The sequence below is a fragment of the Ursus arctos genome, unplaced genomic scaffold (assembly GCF_023065955.2).
Source record: "Ursus arctos isolate Adak ecotype North America unplaced genomic scaffold, UrsArc2.0 scaffold_11, whole genome shotgun sequence".
In the NCBI taxonomy this organism is placed as follows: Eukaryota; Metazoa; Chordata; class Mammalia; order Carnivora; family Ursidae; genus Ursus; species Ursus arctos.
In genome coordinates, this window is record NW_026622775.1 from 55,233,890 (window position 1) to 55,253,522 (window position 19,633).

A 19,633-nucleotide genomic window follows, 5' to 3' on the forward strand; every position below is an offset into this window, starting at 1 on the left:
AAGGAAGTAACATTTCAACTAAGTCTTGGTGAGAAAGAGTGAGAAACAGCTAATCAAGTGAAGAAGGCAGTAGGGCTGGGGTAAGTGTGGAGAAGAGAGGTCCAAGCACCTGACTATGTAATCATCTGAGATGGAAACTATTCTAGAAATTGAACATTGGGCCAATGTGCAGAAGCTTGACAGAGGGGGGAAACAGCAAAACAAAATGAAAAAAATGAATAAGCGTAAGCCGCTGCAGGTCTATTACTATCATACCCTGGAAGGAGTCCCAGCTGCTCCAGCTGCCCTAGTCACTATGACCACAACCATTACAGGCAAGGCAGGACCCAGCAGCTGCCTTCCCTCAGCACTGCCGACCCCAAGCCTAGTACCACCAGCACCACTGGAAGAGGCAGGGGCACAGGGAGTGAGCCTAGACAAACTCACATTATGGCATCTGCCTGTGGGGACAAGGTCATTGCAACAAAGGTTTGGGGAACAGTTCAACATAAGAAATGGATAAAGAAGAGGTGGTCTATATATACAATGGAGTATTACTTTGCTATTAAAAAGAATGAAATCTTGCCATTTGCAACAACATGGGTGGAGCTAGAGAGTATCATGCTAAGCAAAATAAGTCAGTCAGAGAAAGACAAATATCATATGATTTCACTCATGTGTGAAATTTAAGAAACAAAACAAACAAGCAAAGGGAAAAAAGAGAGAGAGGCAAACTAAGAAACAGACTCTCAACTATAGAGAACAAACTGATGGTTCCCAGAGGGGAGGTGGGTAGGGGGATGAGGGAAATAGGTGATGGGGATGAAGGAGTGCATTTGTGATGAGCACCGGGTGATATATGGAAGTGCTGAATCACTATATTGTACACCTGAAACTGATATTACACTGTATGTTAACTGTACTGGAATTTCAGTAAAAGCTTGAGAAAAGAAAGAAATTGGTATGGTTTCATCAACAGGAATGACATCGCAGAGATGATCTGTACACCAGACTGCCATAAACAAGAATAACCACAGGAAGCCCCTTCACAGTGTTTGAGGTGGAGAGACTATGGAGTTTGACATTGAAGGAGGAAAGGGAAATGTGACAGGATGCTGGTGGAGACCCAGTGAAAGCTGTAAATACACAGTGGACATTAACCATTAACCACATTATCCACGTCACAGGGTCCTCCACATAATTACCTGCAGAAGTACTAGAACAGTGAGAGTGGGGAAAGAAGGAGGGCTGGGCTCAGTTCCCAACTGAGTACACACGGAGACCCTAGCAGCGCCAACCCTCCTGTGCATGGACAAATGATGGAGGGAGCTGACAAGCAGGGTGCAGGAGAACAGGGTAGACCAGTGAGACAGAACGTGTATCAGGATTATAGACCACAATTCCACAGGGGTCCTCCTCAACAAAGACAGCCTAAAGAGGACATCAAGGAAGAAGATAAGAAAAATCAAGGATATGAGATCCAAAGTCAGCACCCATCTCAACATCGGTACTATCACAACTTCAATTACCCACACAGAGACACCCAGAAAACCTTAAGCCACACAATGGCAAAGAGACAAAAGTAGCCGATCCACCAGCTGAGAATTCATCTGCTCCCGAGACTGAATAGGGCAGGGCTGAGCAAATGCTGGCTCACCAGCTGTACTGTCTCTATACTATTGTCTGGTTTACTCGTCCAACAAGAAGAAATGAATATGAAGTTCCAGCAATAAGAAATGCACAAAAGGTTGGAGCTAAAGACCTTAGGTGCTTGCTTTTTGCCCACTGACCAGATAAATAGAACTATCTGCATTATCTATGCAGCATGGGGTTTTTATTTTTTTTACCTAAAGATGTTTCTTTTTAGTAATGACAAATGTGTTTAAAAAAAAAAAAGCCTAGTTTTTCTCAATACACCTTTAAAGGATTTTTAAATCATTGCATATCTGGTCACCTTAAAATTTTTAAGAAACTCATTTTTTAAAAAGATTTATTTATTTATTTGTCAGAGAGTGCACATAAGCAGGGAGAGCAGCAGGCAGAGGGAGAAGCAGGCTCCCCACCAAGCAAGGAGCCTGATGGGGGACTCAATCCCATGGGGGACTCTGGGATCATGACCTGAGCTGAAGGCAGATGCTTAACTGACTGAGCCACCTAGGCATCCCAAAACTCATTTTTAATTTGCAATAGAAGTTTACAACTTGGGGGTGCTTGGCTGGCTCAGCATGCAACTCTTGATCTCAGGGTTGTGAGTTGCAGCCTCACATTGGGTGTAGAGACTACTTGAAAAATAAAATCTTTTTTTTTTTTTTAAAAAGTTTACAACCTGATTTTTACAAAAAAGTCAACAAACAGCAAGCTCTTGTTAATAAAGGTCTGGAAGGAAGGAAGGAAGGAAGGAAGGAAGGAAGGAAGGAAGGAAGGAAGGAAGGAAGGAAGGAGAAGGGGAAGGGGAAAGGGAAAGGGAAAGGGAAGAGAAGGGGAGGGAAGGGAAGGGGAGGGGAGGAGGAAGAAAGAAAGGGAAAGAAAGAGAAAGAGAAAGAGGAAGAAAGGAAAGGAGGAAGGAAGGGAAAGTAGGAAGGAAGGAAAGAAAATAAATGTGGGCTAGATTTTACTAGGCCTCATAGGACACATGGGAGATTTTGAAGTTTATCTTAAAGAAAAGAGAAAGCCATAGAAAAGTCTTAAAAGATGACCTTGGATACACTGGGGAAGATGAATTGAGAGGAAATAAGAGATGATGTATAGAAGCCAGATAGGAGGCCACTGTAGTAATCCAAGCATGAGATTATGGTGGATTAGATTGAAGTGGCTATAGTAAGGATAGAGAAAAGTCAATGGGTTTAACAGATATTTCAGAGCAAAATCAACATGACATTGATTTTTAAAGAGTACTTTAACAGAATAATTTAATATAGAGAGTGAAAATATGAACTGACCAGAGAGACATGTAGGATTACTGGAGTATATGGAAGGTCCTTTTGAGCCCGATGACTGTCATTTTCCCTGGAGGTACTGTGCAGCCAGGTGCTACTGGGCTCACCCAGAGATGTTGATTTTTCCAGGCCAAGTGTGAAACATGAACAATTCAGGCAATTCAGTGATGGGCAAGAGAGTGGACCATGGAATCCAAGCTGTATAAAGAAGATAATAGGAAGAGATAATATGAGGTAAAATGCATACAGAGAGTAGTTGAGAAAGCAAGCTAGAAGGCTAGGAGGTTGCTGGTGATTAGAAAAAATGATGTATATATTGGTGATTTTCTAGACAATTTTGGGAATAAATGGCTGAGGTAGAAATGGAGGATAAGGTCACTGGAAGGAAGAAGATAAGAAAATCACCATATGAAGAGTTAACAAAGTGAGAGGCTAGTATTGGAGAAGTGGGTGACCATATGGATGTGGAATTCAACCAAGCTGATGACAGGGTTCAGAGGAGAAAGGGAGACAATGAGCCAGATACCAAAGTCTTCACTGAATAATGGAAAGTGTCAAGGATGAGACTGAAGACAATCATGGGAAGGGGAAAAAAGAGTATCAGTCTTAGCTTATCCACTGTTAAAAATACCAACTGTTAGAAACCATCATAATGTTACACACACACACACTGCAAGTTTTACATGAAGGTATAAGTGGAAAGGATTTAAATGGATGACCAGGGCGCCTGGGTGGCTCAGGGGGTTAAGCCTCCAACTCTTGATTTCAGCTCAGGTCATGATCTCAGGGTCATGAGATCAAGCCCTGCATCAGGCTCTGCACTCAGGGCAGGGTCTGCTTGAGATTCTTTCCTCCCTCTCCCTTTCCTGCTCCTCCCCACCCTTGGACCCTCTCTCTCTCTCTGAAATACATAAATAAGTAAAATCTTTTAAAAAATAAAAAAATAAATGGATGACCAAAAGGAAATGGACATTAACTGAGCACCTACTATGTGCTAACACCATGGAAATCTATGTTTTGTCTTCTCCAAATATCTTCCCTTTTTTCTTTCAGTAACTATCGCCCATTTTCTACAGAGATTGTTATTCCCACTTTCTTTATGGTAATGGTGAGGCTGCCAATGATTTAACCGAACTCCCCAGACTCTGTAAAATCAGGTGACTTAATGTAAAACAATGCGCTTCTTTTTCCTGGGAATTTAAATCTTGACCAGAACTGAGGCTGGTTGGAGATGATTCTACTCATCCTGAAAATGACTGTACCCAGAAAATAGTCAGAACTTCCTGCTGCTGAGAGGACAAGAGTCTCCCAGTTCTGAAACTGGGTTGTTCATTTCTTCCTTGATTCTGTGAGGTATCCAGAATCATTCTACTAGAACTGCTTTTCTCTGTTAAGTTTGGCACTGTTGGTTTCTGTTGCTTGTAACCAAGAACTCTGGTACACTGCCAGGCAGGGTGTTGGGTGCTTTATATATGAATTTGTGTAATTTAATACTCACAAACTCTTAAAAGGAAGATATCATAATCCCCATTCTATGCATAGGGAAAATGAGGCTCATCACGGTTAAAGTAACTTGCTTACAGGCACACAGCCAATAAATGGTGAAGGCTGACAAGGGGCTCAGGTCTTTGTCTTGGACGCCTGGGGCTATGCTCCTTTCAGTTCACAAATAATCAGAGATATTAACAAGTTTTCCTTTATTGCTACATAAACTTAACATTTCAGAAACATTCTGCTTTAGATGATCTCTACTAGATATCAGCAGATACACCAAATTAAAGTGCTGTATATTGTTTTATTGTATGTATGTGCATTCATTTCCCTCCTTAAAATATCTCCTAATCACACAAAATCCTGATCTTTTATTTTCTCTTCTTTTATGTTCCAAATTCTTTTGTATTCCATAATGAAGAACAGTTGCACACAATAATGGTGGTAAGTATAACCACAACTCCAAGAGCATGTTTAATAACCGCGGTTTTAAGCAAAGCTAAGACCAAAAAAATCCATAAAGATGTTCAATGTAGGAGGAAATCTACTAGATGTCATAGGAGCAACAAAGTATAAGAAGTGAAAATTCTCCTCAAGATACCCACTGTCTAATTGGAAAAACAAGTAACAATGATGTGAAAACTAAAATAGTGGGCGGAAATGGAGCAAACATGCAAAAGTACTCTGTGATTCATTGTGAAATGGGTATTTTAAGAGAAGTGACTGTAAAGTCCGATGAAGGACCTAGACGCTCCCTCAGATCTAGGGAACTAGGAAATGAGGAACAGTATTCTTGCTTCTGCCCACAAGAAAAAATGTCTGATGCCTAAATAACAACCTAAAATAATAAAAGTTTTCCGTGAGGCATGGATGACACGTCGTATATCATCATCCCAGGGGAGAATTTCCCGAAGCTGATTTCCCAGATTTATAGAACACAACTTCTGAGTGGTCACTGTGGCAAATGGGATATTTCCCTGCGTCTTCTGGCTGAACCAGTGACAAGTTACATCACTAATCCTGAGTTTATTAACAAGTGTCATCATCTCGTGTTAGAAACCTCTCTGGAGGGTTTGGTGCTGTTCTCTCATGTTGATTATTTAAGATTTATGTCCTGAAAAGCCAAACTGCATTTCTAATCTGTCATCAAAGTGGATTATCAGAACCAGAAATGACAAAATTTAACACACAGTTTTTCATGCCTAAGATTAACAGCAAAAACTGCAATCTATTTCACCACATCCAAAGTAAACATGATATATTAATGAGTGGTTTTTCCTCTCTCACCAAATAATTATAGGCTCCTTCTTCCTAAAAACAAATTATTTTTATTTCCCTTAAGAAGACTATGATTAATTGTACAAAATTATACTTGTCTTTAATTGAATAGATTTCCTTCTTTCCTCTGGATTAGTGGTATGTTACATATTATTAAATAGCTTGGGAAAACCCAAAGAAGGAAATCTTCCTCTTGAGGACAAAAGCCGGGTGGTTACTGGCTGCTAGGGAACTGTACACAAGGGTGGACACGTTTTATTCCTTCGTTAACATGACCTCTGGCAAACTGAGCAAATGCTGTCTTACAGTTCGGTCTTGGTCTATTCATGCTGCTATAACAAAATACCACACCCTGGGTATCTTATTAGGACAAGAAATTGATTTTTGGAGTTCCGGAGGCTAGAAGTTCAAGATCAAAATGCCAGTAAGGTTGGATGATGCCCTCTTCTATGTTCACAGCCAGTGGCTTTTTGCTGTGTTCTCACATGGAAGAAGGGGCAAGGGAGCTTGGTGGGGTCTTTCGGTGACAGCATGAATACTGAGGGCTCCAACCTCATGATCTAATCACCTCCCAAAGGTCCCACCTTCTAATATCATCACATCTAACATTAGGATTTTAACATATGAATTTGGGGGATGAGGGAAAACACAAATGTTCAGACCATTGCAAGTTCCGATTCTAATTTATTGGAAGCACACTGATATCATCCAAATCTTACCTAAGAGGACAAAAAAGCACAAATGAAAGCCAAGACATTGTTAACATGTGGTAGGGTAGGACCTTGTAAAGATATATCCCCAAGGCAGGGTTTCTCAACCTCAGCACTGCTGACATTCTAGGCTGGATATTTGTTTAACCTCAGTTAAGACAAACAATGATATCTCCAGAAATTGCCCCCAGTTGAGAACCACTGCCCTCTATTTTATAGCACTCCTTCTTGGCCCCAAAGCTAGAGGGCATTGTATCTGATTCTGCTAGTTGTTGCCCAATATCTGTAATCCTGTTCTGATAGAAGCTCTAGCTAATCTTGTGGCTGTCTAGGATAAAGACCACTTCCCAGCCTCCCTTATAGCTAAGTGGGGCAAAGATATTAAGGTCAGGTTAATAGGATTTAAGTTGAAATTATGTGGGTAACTTCCTGTTCTGCCCATAAAAGGAAAGGAGTGTTTTCCCCCATTCTTCTTGCCCCTTCTCACTGGCTAGGTGTGAACACGACAGAGAGAGCTAACTATATTGGACACAGGGACTGAAGCTGCCTGTTGAGTATGGCAGAGCAATAAGATAAAAGGCAACGGGGTGGCAGAGATGCTGTATCAGCTCTGAGCCCAGAGAGGAATAAACTTGTCTTGCATGCACCACAGTTATACTGGACTCTTTGTTAGAGCAACCGGCATTTGCATCTTAACTAATGCAAATCCCAAATACTTTTGCATGTATTAAGTCAAGAAGGTAGCAGTTAAGATAGGAGCTCTCTTTGGACCCACAAGAATGGAGAAAGTTCTAACTGAGTCTCCATCTTTGACTGGAAAATAGTCCTTTTTCACTCCAACACTGTTACCAGGGGACCAAACACTGAGCAGTGAGAGAAGACAGTGTTAGTGATCCAGTCACGTAGACCAGCTGAACTAACACAGGAGATCAAAAAGAAGACAGTATATATACATGGGTGGTCCTTTCTGGACTTAAACTAAGATTCCCAATTGGTCAGGTGAGGCTGGCAGAGTCCCCTCCACAGTTGTCCATTTGCATGAGATGATTTGCCACAGAAAGAGCATGCTAGGATATGTATGCTTTTGTGTGACTGTCAGGAATGAAAAAGAACTCTCTGTGGAAAGGATAGCTAGTGTCTAGTCACCTGCCCAGGCCATGGACGAGCTCAAAACCAATGGAGAGTTGAAGGTCTGCAGTCCAAAGCAAAGAAATGCATCCAGGGAGGGCATCGTGAAATACAAGGCACAGAGCAGGGAGAATGGGTTCTTTCCCCACTTTGGCACAGAATGCAGTCCCAACTTCAATGAGGGTTCTAGTTACTCGGTGACAGCAAGAAAACTATGGCAGGGGCTAGGGGAGGGCAAAGCCCTATAGTCAACATCATACCTCACAGGGGCCTGCTGGGTCACAGTAATCCGGAGTGGAATGGGACTTCGCTTATAAGCACAAATGGGATACCCCTGCAATAACACCCAGAAATATTTGAGGGTGGGCCATGCATCATCAGGTGAAGCCTTCAGCTGGCCAAAGTTGACCATTAATGTGGATTGTTCCTGTGGCAGACAATGGTAAATGCCTGACCCGACCATCTTTTCAGACCTCACTCCCTACTACATTCCAGCCATGTGGGACTCAAGGTAGTGTTCAGGGGCATGTGACCAAAACAGAAAGCTACAGCAATGTTCTTGGGAAAATATTTTCCTTCCTGGTACAAACAGTGCCCTATCTCCTTCTCTCCTCTTCTTGAACAAATGTGGTGATGATTCCTGAAGCAGCAGCCACCACTATCTTTGAGTCTTTACAACTGCTGCTTTCTGGACTTCTTGTTATGGGAGGAAAATAGCCTCATGTGCTTAACTGACTATAGTTCAGTTTGCAGCCATTGCTAACTGATACATGGCTACAGGCTGGTAAGGCCTGCCGAATTTACATTATAACAAATTTTGCTGTCAACCCCCCTGAAAAAGTGGCCTCAGGCTCAGATACAAGCCAAGTATCTCTTTCCATGCACTTGACTCAGTCTGTATGTGGCCTCTGCGTGACTTCTTACAATGTTTTGATATCCATTTACCTATCTAAAAAAGACTGGTGCTGGTAAGGATGCGGAAAAAATTGGATTCCTCCTATACTGCTGGTGGAATTATAAAATGATATAGCCACTCTGGAAAACTGTTCAACAGTTTTTTATAAACTAAACATGCACTTTCCATATAACGTAGCAATTATATACCCTTGGGCATTTATCCCAGAGAAATGAAAACTTATGCTCACACATACATAACTAAAAACCTGTATAGTTGATCCTTGAACAACGTGGGTTTGAACTGCACTGGTCCACTTACATAGGAATTTTTTACAGTACAGTACTGGAAATGTATTTTCTCTTCCTTATGATTTTCTTAATAACATTTTCCCCTCTAGCTTACTTTATTGTAAGAATGCAGCATATAATACATATAGTATGCAAAATATGTGGTAATTGGCTATGCTATCAGCAATCAGTAGGCTATCAATAATTAAGTTTTGAGGGAGTCAAATATTACATGTGGATTTTCTACTGTGGGGGGGGGGGTCAGCTCCCCTACCCACCACGTTATTCAAGGGTCAACTGTACATGAATATTCATAGCAGCTTTGAAATGACAAAAACCTGGTAACAACCCAATATCTTTCAAAGAAATAATTGTTGAACAGATGCTGGAACATCTCTACAATGAAATTCTACTCAGCAATAAACTACTGATACATGCAACTACTTGGATGGACCTCAAGTTCATGACACTTAGTGAAAAAAGTCAATCTCTAAAGGTTACACACTGTGTAATTCCCATTATATAAAAGCCTGGGAATGACAAAAGTACAGAGATGGAGAACAGGTTGCCAGGGCTTGGGGATAAGACACAGAGGGAGGGAAGATATGACTAGAAAGGGGTAGAACAAGAGAGGTTCCTCTGTGGTGACAGAACAGTTCTCTGTACCTTAATTGCGGTGGTCATGACACAGAACCATAACTGAGATCAAACTACATAGAACTATAAGCACATACACATGCATACACACACATACACACACGTGTGCATGCACGAGAGTGCACGTAGAAACTGGTGAAAATGGAATATGGTCTATAGCCCAGTTAACAGTTTACTGGCTTTGATATTGTACTACAGTTATAGAAGATATGTCACCATCAGGGGAAGATAGGTAAAGAATACAGGGAACTCTAGGTATTAGTTTCACAACTTTCTCTAAGTCTATAATTATTTCAAAATAAGAAGCTTTCTTTTTTTAAAGTCAATTAAAAAAAAATGTCTACCCAGAGTATCTTTTCTGGATGGAATCTATAATCATTTTCTTAAAAATTTCCCATACAGTTTTAAGTATGATAGATATTTTGCCTTATTAAAGTGAATACGACATAACTATAGAAAGAGAGAAAAAAGTTTGGGGTAAATAGGGAGAAAGCAGGGAACAATACATATCCTTTAAGCTTAGAGATGAATGGTAATAAAACAGAAAATATTTTCAAATTTTTAGTTAAAAAATAGAACTTAAAAGTCTTATTCAAGCATGAATAATAAGTCAAAAACCAGGCAAATATCAATACAATGCAGAAGTGAATGTTTAAGTCAATGACACTGTTTTGGGAAACTTTTGATCCAGTTATCTTTTATGGGCCAAAGAATCACTGTCACCCACCACACAACTAATCATTTTTTCCACCTCTCTTGGGGAAAAAGGTGAAATTAACCAATTGTGACCATTAAACAGGTTTTACAAAAACTGTATGCACTTGTCTCAGAAAAATAAATCGTACATATTCACAAGTAAAATAAGAAATGCTTGGAAAGTTCTTACACCAACTCTCTTTGAGGAGAAAAGAGAAGCCATCCAATGGGCCAACCACTGTTGCCTCAAATGAGGTAGTGAGTTATGACTGAATGTACCAGTTATCCTTGAATGCTATCATGAACCTTATTTCTATCTAGAGGTGGCAATAAAGGTGTCACAAAGTTCTCCCTTTTTGAAATAGTTATCTGGTCATTCGTAGAAGTAACTATAGGGGCATCTGAGTGGCTCAGTCAGTCGAGCATCCAACTCGTGGTTTTGGTGCAGGTCATGATCTCAGAGTCCAGGGATCAAGCCCTGCATTGAGCCCCAGGTCAGGCTCTGCACTCAGTGTGGAGTCTGCTTGGGATTCTCTTTCTACCTCTCCTTATGCCCCTCTCCCCGTTCGGGCACACATGCATGCACTCTCTCTCTCTCTCAAATAAATCTTAAAAAAAAAAAAAAAAAAAAAAGAAGCAGCTACAGATTAGGGACAAAAATCTCAAAATCAAGTAAAAGAGGTGTCCAGATTGCTATAACTTTTGAAAAATTTACTCTCCCAAGCAGCTGAAACAGGTATGGGTATTACGTGAAAGCTGTGTAGCATTATCTTGGGTAGAGCACAGAGAAGCCAGCAGAAAAACTGGGTTTCCATTGCCAGGTTTCCATTCCATTCTGAAGCGTAAGACCCCTTGCTTATTAAAAAGAACTGAAGTTAGCCCTTCAGGGAAGGCGGTCATCCCTGATTTTGTCAAAGCCCGTATATATATTCATGAGACTTCATATTTTTTTAGTTTTACCTGTGACCTCTGGTAGTTCATAAACGTGCATAGACTTGAAATATATCCTGGAAGCAAATTATATAAATTGAAAAATCACACAGATCTTTTTGACCACAGTCCAGCAATGTCAGACACACATTAAAATTGTAACAAATATTGGCTGCAGAATGAATACCTGAGTAAATGAAATTTAGCATAAACTTCTAATTTCCACTCTCGTTCAAAAATATCAACTGAGGGTGGGGGGCACCTGTGTGGCTCAGTCTGTTGGGCATCCAACTCTTGGTTTCAGCTCAGGTCATTGTCTCATGGGTCATGGGATCCAGCCCCGAGTGGGGCTCCACACTCAGTGCAGAATCTGCTTGAAGAGTCTCTCCCTCTACCCCTCCCCCACCCCGCCTCACATGCATGTGCTCTCTCTGAAAATAAATAAATAAATCTTTTTAAAAAATAAATAAAAATAAAAATATCAACTGGGGATTGCTATATCATCAACTTAAATTTCAATGGTAATTTTCAGAATATTTAAGAAATCAAATGCTAGAAGAAGTGAAATGCTAGAGGAACCAACACAATTATTTGAAATTATCGATTAGGATTAACCTTTTGGGAAAAGGAGAGAGCCATTTGAAGGTTTTATTTATTTGGCATCACATCTGTGGAAGAACTGTGTTTAAAAAAAAAAACCAAAAGGCTGAGATACAACACCAATTTAGGGGCCCAAGATACTCAACTGTTATGAGAGACTGGATCAGGAGAAGATTGTAATTGTGACCATAATTCACACTGTACAAACTAGTCAATTCCTTTATCTTTAACAGTGGCCTCAGAAAATGTCAAAGCTCAATTTTTTTCTCCTCTCTCCACTCTTTCATATTTTGCTGTGTTAACTCACGTCCTGTAGTAACTCCTGGCTGACTTGAAAGGCTCCCTGGGACATCAATTCCCAGGACTCAATTTTCTCTATCAGATTGTTGCAAATAAATCTCATTTTATATCTCAGCTCATAACAGCAGTGAAAATGCTTTACTGTGCCTCTGCTTTCTATTGCTGTGTTTAATGCTACAGCTGAGGGCTTGATGGTCTCTCCATGAGACACAGAGGATGGGAATGTTGTTTTCCTTCCCCCACCCTTCAGCTCTCAGTAACAATTGAGCATTAAGGTAGTAAATCACCATCATAATTGTCTAGATATATCCAGTCGACTGGCTTAATGAGACGGGAAGTAGGTTGCTGGGGAAGAGAAATGACATTTTAACAAGACAACTTGCATCAAACTGTAATTTATCCTTCACAACATATTTAATTTTTCTGGAAAGTCATCAGAAGCAAAATCGCCATTTTGAAGATGCCAAACCCTGCTTAACCCTTCTGAATCACTTTATTAAATCAACATAAGTGTACAAAACATTCTTTAAATATTTGAAAAGATATGCTAGCAAAATGCTACCTACCTCATTTCTGGTGGTTCTGAAGCATTTGAGATTTAAAACATCTTATTTAAAAAGACAGTAGTTAACACAGTATTCCCATCGCCCTTACTGGTGGGAGATACATTCCAAAGCTTCCAGTGGGTGCCTGAAACTGTGGATATTACCAGAACCCTATTTATACTATGTTTTTTCTGACACATACATACCTATAATAAAGTTTAATTTATAAAGTACGCACAGTGGAGATTGACTATAGTAACTACTAATAAAATAGAACAGTCATAACGATATACTGTAATAAAGGTTATGTGAATGTGGCCCCTCTCTCAAAATATCTTATTGTACTGCCCTCACTCTTCTTGTGCTGATGTGTGATGACAAAATGCCTACCTTTTGAGACGAAGGGAGGTGAATAACAGAGGCACTGTGACGTGGCGTTAAGCAACTGCAGACTTTCTGACTGTATGTGGTTACGCAGGTCAGGGGGACCACCTTACCGCATTTTTCATTCTGCAAGACTCGGCCAATCCCTTTGGCATGTCTCCCCTGTCCTGATAACGCAACTGACTGGACCCAAGGTTTCTGTTACCATCTCCAAGCCTTATTAAATATCCCAAGCCCACGATGACCCAGCACCCCAGAGGCTGCTTGGGGCTGTGTTCAGATTCAAGAGCAAAATTAAAGGCTTCTCCAGGTATCGTCAGTGTGGTGGTTTCTGCAGGCGCATCTGGGGGTGGGGTGATCTGCTCCTCCCCAGGGGAAGCACAGAGAGAGCCACGAAGTGTGACAGTATGGCCACAGCCATGCTTGTTTCTCAAGGCAGAGCAGCTTTGGGTTGCCGCATTTTTGAGCTCGATGTAGATCAGGACCACCCAGGAAAAGAAAGAGACATCATAGATGCGTCTCCTAGTTCTCTCTTTTTACTTTTTTGTTTGAAATGCTTGACACATGCTCTGTTTTAACCTGAACCACTTACAGCTGAGGCCTGCCTTCTCCTCACCATTTCCTTCTTTTCCTTCATCCTAACCTATTCTTGTCCCTTTTTTTCTTTCGTTCTTATTCCTCTTTTTCTCCCTCTCTCCTTCTTTCCTTCCTCTCTGCCTTCCTTCCTGCCTGCCTGCCTTCCCCCTCTAGGTATCTCAGCTTCACAGAGACCCTCCCTCTTGCTCTCCAAATTACCTCCTGGCCCTTCATTTAGCTGTGATTCAAAATTAGATACTTCATAGGGGTCTCTGTCATTGGAATTTTGTTGATGCATAAAGCCCGCATTTTTGCTATGCTTTTGAGGAGCTTTAAAGGACTGACTGCTCATTGCCTGCACTAAACACACATCTATCTCCCTGCAGCCTTTGCTTTAAGCAAGAAACAACCACTATAGTACAGCAGTGTCCTGAAACGGGGGTATTCTGGGAATGTGCACTCAGCACACCTGCTCCCTAAGCTGGAAATAGGTTTATATGCTCATGGTTTTGACTAACAACAAAAATTCAAACAACACAAAAATAGCTAGACTAAGTGGTGGCCGAATCAGGCTTGTCCTCACTGCTTTACTCTTCACAACTGCTCTGTAGGTGTTATTACTATCCCCAACTTACCCCTGTGGAAATGGAGGCACAGAGAGGCTAAGGTACTTGCCCAGTGATGCACAGCCTGCCTCTGTTAGAGCCAGAATTTGAACAGGCAGGCTGACTCCAGGGCGCCCACGTACAACCACGACTCTACACTGATTCTATCCGTATGTGGGTACACAGGACATAGTTTGGAGGTTTTTAAAAACACAAATGGGATAAAACTGTATATACTATTCTGACATTTAAAAATCATTTCTTGCGGTAATGGGGAGTGACTGCTCAATGGGTATGGGGTCTCCTTTTGGAGAGAAGAAAATTCCTGGAATTAGAGGTGACGGTTGCATGACACCATGAACGTAACATATGCCACTGAATTGTACGGTTTAAAATGATTACTGGTTAATTTTATGTTGTGTGACTTTTACATCAATTTTTTAAAAAATCAGTTCTTAGTACCTTGGAGATCTTTCCATATAATTGTACAATAATCAATCAAACCATGCCCCCATTTATGGGCAATCAGGTTGTTTCCTAGTTTTGCTATTACAATTGTGCTTCAAAACAACTTCCTGGAGCGGGGGCGCCTGGGTGGCATAGCGGTTAAGCGCCTGCGTTCGGCTCAGGGCGTGATCCCAGCGTTATGGGATCGAGCCCCACATCAGGCTCCTCTGCTATGAGCCTGCTTCTTCCTCTCCCACTCCCCCTGCTTGTGTTCCCTCTCTCGCTGGCTGTCTCTATCTCTGTCAAATAAATAAATAAAAATCTTAAAAAAAAAAAAAAAAAAAAAACAACTTCCTGGAGCTTACCTATTTGCACATGTATGTTTCTACAGGGCAGATTCCATGAGGTGAAATTATGGAGGCGGAAGATGTGCCTGTTTTAAGTTTTGATAGATACTGCCAATTTCCCTCCAAAAAGATGTGTTAGTGTACACGCTTCAGTAAGAATCACCACTGGAAGAGGATTTCTATATTGCAAAGTGGTTCCAGGGTTCTCTTCTCCTGGGGGAAGTCAGATGTAATCTGAATTGATCTCTGCAGTCACATTTTTTTTTTTGAGAGTAAGCCCAGTTTTTTAAAAATTTAAATTCAATTAATTAACATATAATGTATTATTAGTTTCAGAGGTAGAGGTCAGTGATTCATCACTTGTATATAACACCCAGTGCTCATTACATCACATACCCTCCTTAATGTCCATCACCCTGTTACCCCATCCCCCCACTCCTCTTCCCTCCAGCCACCCTCAGTTTCCTGTGGTTAAGATTCTCTTATGGTTTGTTTCCCTCTCTGATTTTGTCTTGTTTTATTTTTCCCTCCCTTCCCTTATGCTCCTCTGTTTTGTTTCTTAAATTCCACATATGAGTGAGATCATATGATAATTGTATTTCTGTGATTGATTTATTTCATTTAGCATAATACCCTCTACTTCCATCCATATCGTTGCAAATGGCAAGATCTTGGGGTTTTTGTTGGCTGAGTAGTATTCCATTGTATTTATATATACCACATCTTCTTTATTCATCTGTCGATGGACATCTGGGCTCTTTCCATAGTTTGGTTATTGTGGACATTGCTGCTATAGACACTGGGATGCAGGTGCCCCTTTGGATCATGTATCTTTGGGGTAAATACCCAGTAGTCTACATCCACATATTAAAATATATATCCTCTGAAAGGCCAACTGCTTTACTCTGTGACTCAGACATCAGGGCCCCTACCATAAACTTTCAGTTTAAAAGGCCCCTCTGCTTCCAGATCCCCTGTCTACATATCTTACCTCTGTTCCACAGCTAAGTGACCACCTTCATTGGTTTCGAAAAACAAAACAAAACAAAACAAAAATCCTTCCCACCAAACATTTTGACAGTTGCAGCCTATTCTGAAACCTTTCTAGGGCCTTCTTCCACCTTCTTCCTCTCCCTCGCAGGCACCATCCTCTATCAGACAAAGTTGCCAGGCTGGCCTCTCAAAGCTGGGGCTTGGCCTGGCCAAACCCAGGAGCCTCAGCAACTCCCAGAGGCGTCATAAGGGTAATTTTTCCAAAGATGGGTTTCTCCCTAGGAGGAATTTTTATATCAGCTGCTAAAAATATACAATATTCTAAACCTCATTCCAAAATGTGTCAAGTCTTTTACCCTGAAGAAAGAATGTGCTGACTCCTCTGTGCAGGAGAAGTATTCACCTCCCACTCTGACTTACCTTTCCCACACCTCCCTCCTCCCACACAGTCGGGGAGATATCTATTTCTCGGGCTCCTCCACTAGAGATCCCTCATTAACTCTCTGTCAGATTGTCCTCATCAGGTTAATAACACCCACCTTGGCATAAATACAGCTAATCGTTCTCAGCGGGTAAAATGAGCAAATTGCTCTCCTTTGCCACGTCGCTGTGAGCTCCCCTGCCTTCTCCAAACACCTCACAGCACTGCCTCAGCTCACTCGAAGGCCACAGTTCACTCTTCTCAGACACCTGCAAGAGCACGGCCTAGTCACTTTCTGCCATTGCTCACCTTGTGCTAAGAGTGAAGTTAGTAAAGGGACTGAAAAAAATAGTCTCTTTTCCATCACCCACTTTAGGAAGTACAGCTTCTTAGTTCTTACCTTTTCTCAAAAGAAGAATTTTTTTTTAACAGAACACACCCCAGGAAGTACATCTGTGGCAGAGGCTCACAAAAGTAATGTCTTCCAAGAATCCAATTATTCAGACACTCTGTGCCTCGAAATCTTTAACTCCCAATGGTTTGGGTTTACCCCGCAGGGGCAAGCATCCGAAAAATGAGAGGTTGGAAGGAGTGAATGGTTTCCTAAGGGACAGGAGATACCTGTCACATCTGAATCCTCAGAGGCACAAAGCCTGTCCTCTAATTTTCTGAGAGCTAATTGTTCCAAGGCCCAGAGGGACCCTCCACCTAATCAATTTCTGCAGAGACTTCAGTTCCTGGCAAGAATAGCCTTTTCCTTTATAATTTTTTTTTTTCTGATGAGCTTAACCCATTTAATTCCATCTAATTCTTCAATGAGGCTCTGTTTTCCATATGGACTCCCACATTTTTAAATATATTGTCCACCTCTATTCTGTATGCATTGACAAGGTTGTCTGGTTTGCTTGAGCTGTGCCTATGTCATGTCAAAGGCAAAACCAACAAACAGAAACCAAAAAGTCAACCAAACAAAAGCACTTAATTGATTCGATTGTCAACTGGACAATTAGTTAAGCTGATTGCATTACTGAGCTACCTAGTGATTTGGTCAACATGATTAGCTGATTCCCTTCAAACTATCAAACCGTGTAGATAGCCAAATGCCGGAAACTCTTCTAAGTAATTTCTGTATTCTCTTCCTTTAAAAGCAAGCAGAAATAAGATTCTTCTAAATTCTTTTTAGGGAGGGGGGGATTTCTGCCAATTCTTGATGAATGTCATATGACTAAGAGTTGTGCAAAAATGTAATGCAATGGTATATGTCATCCAGAATCAAGAAACTCATCCAAGAATACTGATAACTTAATACCGCACTAAAGAATCTCTAGAAATATAAATATCCTGGATCCTGAGGAATTTTTAGTTTATCTCATTGGGAATTCTACAGACTCATCATCTCTGAATTCCAAATGGATTCAATTTTCATTTTTTAGAAATGGCGAAGGGTAACCAGTTGATTTCTCAATATGGTCTCAGAGGGCCTCCTTGGTGGTCTACAGCATGACCCCTAAATGAAAAATTATTTATAAACTACCATTCTGGGCAGCAGTTGGACTGTATCAACTAGGAACCAGGTTTTCCCTTAAATTCTAAAAGATTTCATTCCAAGCGTACCCTGATCTGACGGAACTGTAAGTTAGATGCTTTTTCATCAGTGTCCTTCCATCTCCAATCTCTGGCTGCCCCAAGCCCTCAGCTCACATGCCACAGCTTTCTGTGACGGGCAGGTGCTCCAGCGTCAAAGGCTCAAACGGAATGCCCTTGCCTCCTGGCATCTTTCCATTCTTACTATTGCCTGATCCCCAAATCAAGACGTGCTCAAATATGTGTATGCACACACACACCTCACTTTCTTAGTCATAGCCTTCTGTTAATTTCTCCCCTTTCTGGTGGATTTTCAAATACAAACAATTATCAGAGCCATCAAATAAGGGAGAGACATAGAAATCTGTTGACGATGATGATATATGAACCTTTAGACATCCTGCGAAGAACAAAAACATCTGGACCTCAGTTTCCCTTCGTATAAAATGAAGGCAACTGCATCACTGTATCTGCTAGTGGTTTAAGAAAGATGAATAGGATCGTGTTTCTAAAGTCTAAGTTTCTATGTACAATGGTGCCAGCAAAGAACAAAGTATCGTTTTCCTTCGGGCAGAATAATTAAAACAAAATCTCCTGAGTCCCATCTCTATGCATGTCTCTCAAATTGATCATGCAGTGATTTTTAAGAACAGAGCAGCTCTGTGTCATTTATTTATAATCGCTTTTCATTGTTACAGTGGGGCATTCATACACATCACCTTCGGGCTCTGGGGAACTGTTCACATTCATTAGGGAAAGGAAACAGTCTTTCTTTCAAATAAGCAATTTGATTGCTTCAGCACTAGGTCTGTAATTACTGGAGCACTGGGATATGTTATTGTTAATAAGATGAAGAAGCCAGCCTTTCTCCAAATCAGAGGGGGTTCGGCCTCTTCTTTCAGAGACTGTAATTAAAAGGGGTGGCAGTGGTTCCCGGTGCCCCATGACAGGGCTGGCATCAGCCTGGAGATTCCAGGTCAGAGATGCTTCCTCCCACTCTTGTCCTCCATGGAATCAGTGGCCCAAATTGAGCAGAACTTAGAATAATAAGGTGGTCATGGGGCACCTGGTGGCTCAGTTGGTTAAGCAACAGACTCCTGCTTTTGGCTCAGATCATGATCTTGGGGTTATATGATCAAGCCCCACGTCAGGCTCTGCACTTGGTGTGGAGCCTGCTTGGGATTCTCTCTTTCTCTCCCTCTTTGCCCCTCCCCACCACTAAAAAAAAAAAAAAAAAAAGAATTTAAAAAATAAATTAATAAAAATAAAAAAAGAAGACTGAGGTGGTCAGGCAGAGAAGACTTCACATCGCCTGCTCACACCTACGGCAGGAGGTCAGGGTTGTGACTTCCATCTACATTCAAAAGAGTGTAACAGCATTAACTGTGGGAGCCTGACAAGCTTCTAGAATTTTACTTTTTGTATCTGGAGGCTACATCAGATTCTAACTGGAGTAGACAAATTCAGGAAGATTTAATACTTGAGATAGGACAGAAACAAACTCTTGTTCTATTAACGGTGGGTAATCTAGTTTTCTGACCTTCATTTTATCAAAGCATTCAATCATTTGTTCATTCAACCACTTTAGCCCACACTCATCATTCAGTTCCTGTTCTACCCCAGGTGAAGCACTTGGCTCTGGACCAAGTGGTCCCAGCCTTTAAGAAACTCACTTGCAGAACTGCTCCCCAACCTCTGCCTCTTGCTACACTATTTTGGTGGTTTGCTTGTTTCTTTCCTTCATTCTTGCCTTTCACATTCATATTTAAAGCCTTTGCCATTTTTCCCCATATTTTTTCTTTTTGCCCAGTCTTATAAAATTACCAGCTATAAACGAGAAG

The 19,633-nt window shown here is 41.1% G+C and overlaps 1 pseudogene; it reads left to right on the forward strand.

Moving 5' to 3' along the window:
- The first annotated feature begins 214 nt into the window (after nt 1-214).
- On the forward strand, nt 215-1,768 carry LOC113245483 (Y-box-binding protein 1-like; annotated as a pseudogene).
- Nucleotides 1,769-19,633: the final 17,865 nt, after the last annotated feature.